This window comes from Bos grunniens, chromosome 14 (genome assembly GCF_055505025.1).
Source record: "Bos grunniens cultivar Pamir isolate PY7600 chromosome 14, Bosgru_T2T1.0, whole genome shotgun sequence".
Taxonomy (NCBI): domain Eukaryota; kingdom Metazoa; phylum Chordata; class Mammalia; order Artiodactyla; family Bovidae; genus Bos; species Bos grunniens.
The window spans coordinates 70,294,128-70,296,503 of record NC_141178.1 but is presented as its reverse complement, the minus strand read 5'-3'; the positions used below and the strand labels follow the sequence as shown (position 1 = coordinate 70,296,503).

The following is a 2,376-nucleotide window of genomic DNA, read 5'->3' as shown; positions in this document are numbered from 1 at the left end:
TTTCTGTTCCAATTTTACAATTTCTACACAAATACCTCTAGCTTCCTCTGTTTAAGACAGGCTAAATATTTGTTATTAGTTAATTTATCCTGGCAGTATGCAGAGTTCAGAAGAGACACACAAGAGAGAGAACTACAAGGGGGACTGCTTTCACTGAAAGACAGGAGCGATTCCTAGCACTTGTCCTTACAGAGACATAGGATGATCTTGCTAAGGCATCCTGATCCCTTTTGATGGCATTAAATCAGAGATGTGACAAATGTTTAAAGAGCATACTGTGGAGAACTGGGTGAGCGCACGGCTCTTCGCACCTTGCAGTCCAGGCTGAGTGTCTGAAAACACAGGATCCAGGGAGAGATGAGAGTCACAAGAGGGATCCATCACTAACCTTTTGGATCCCCAAGTCATTTACCTTCAGCTACACCCTATTTTGGCACCCCACCCCAGTACTCTTGCCTGGAAAATCCCATGGGTGGAGGAGCCTGGTAGGCTGCAGTCCATGGGGTCGCGACGAGTTGGATACTTGGATACGACTGAGTGACTTCACTTTCATTTTTCACTTTCATGCATTGGAGAAGAAAATGGCAACCCACTTCAGTGTGCTTGCCTAGAAAATCCCATGGGCAGAGGAGCCTGGTAGGCTGCAGTCCATGGGGTCACACAGAGTCAGACACTACTGAAGCGACTTAGCAGCAGCAGCAGCAGCAGCAGCAACAACACCCTATTTTAGATGAGGAACAGGTACTAGTTCAATATCACCCAGACTCTGAAAAGAGACTAGACTGAAACAAGAAATAGCCTCTTTGAACTAGTAAGGAGACACATACTACAAAAGTGTACCTCTCCAGATTAGACAGTTTTTCTAAGTACAAACCACAAGCACATTTTAAACCAAACTCATAAATGATATTCAAATATGTGGTTCCTTACCTGGTCCAAACGGGAATTGAGAAGAACATGAAAGGAGATAGGAAGGGTAGGAATTTACAATACAATTTGTTTGAAGCTTATTTGCATAGAGAAAAAAGAGATTTGCCTATGAAGTCCCTGACACATGTAAAGCAGAGTGCCACTCTTATTAAAATTGGGTGATCTGATCTGTAAATTAAAACAATGATACCATTTTTTTTTAACATAATTCAACATAGATTTTTTTTTTCTTTTAACAATAAGCCTCAGTGATGGTAAACTTAAATCTGAGTTCATCTTACTTATGTAAATTAGAAGAACTAATACTGCATGCTGACAGGAATGTAGTATTTAATGAAGTTTAAAAAAAAAAATCCAAAGCTCCTTCAATGAAAGAATTTAGACACTAAAACATTAAAAATTGAGTTCTAGGAGCAAGGGGACCCAAGATTATCTCAAGTCACAGGGAAAATGGTGGAAAATTCACCATCACCATTGCCAGAAAGAGTGATTTTGGGCTTTGTTCTTAAGCTCCCAATCTGGCTTCACACTGTATTTTGTGTGGGCTTTCATTCCTATATCTTGGCTGAACTCCTTAGGCTTAACCTATCATCCTCAAAAGTATTGAGCTGTTGCAGTGCTTGGGTACCTCCTCATTACTGTAGTCATCAGTTCCGTTCAGTTCAGTTCAGTCACTCAGTCGTATCTGATTCTTTGCAACCCCATGGACTGCAGCACACCAGGCCTCCCTGTCCATCACCAACTCCCAGAGTTTACTCAAACTCCATGTCCATTGAGTCGGTGATGCCATCCAACCATCTCATCCTCTGTCGCCTCCTTCTTCTCCTGCCTTCCATCTTTCCCAGTATCAGGGTCTTTTCAAATGAGTCAGTTCTTCTCATCAGGTGGCCAAAGTACTGGAGTTTCAGCTTCAGCTTCAGTCCTTCCAGTGAATATTCAGGAATCGGTCACATGCTCTTAATTGGAATAAACATGATGAGTATCTCTCTCCACTTAGTTCCATTCAAACAATCACAGGTAACTATGCAAAAAATCAACAGCAGAAGGAATACCAAGAGGCCATTCCAGCACTAAGAGATACTCCTATTAGTGCAGCAAACCAAATGTTCTTTCTTGCAGTCAAAGAACTTTATACCAAAAACTGAATTGTATGTGGAGCAATATCAAGCATTTATTACAAAATTTTATAGTTTTACTATAAAAATAGTTCCTAATGGACAGAATAAATAAAATATTGCATCACCGTATGGCAAAAAAAATCAAGTTCCACATAAAGGGGTTTACAATTTGAAGACCAGACTCTCCTATCCTGGGAAGCCTTCTAGAACAAAATGCTTGTCTTCTTACACGTGAACATGTGTGTCTGTGTGTGAAAAGCATATTTGTGACAAAACTAGGTGGCAGAGCAAAAAGGAGTCATTTTAGAATGACCCAAAGAGGTATTCA

General features: G+C 40.6%; 1 pseudogene; it reads left to right on the top strand.

The window, feature by feature from the left end:
• The first annotated feature begins 1,380 nt into the window (after positions 1-1,380).
• Positions 1,381-2,075, top strand: LOC147359653 (phosphatidylinositol N-acetylglucosaminyltransferase subunit P-like; annotated as a pseudogene).
• Positions 2,076-2,376: the final 301 nt, after the last annotated feature.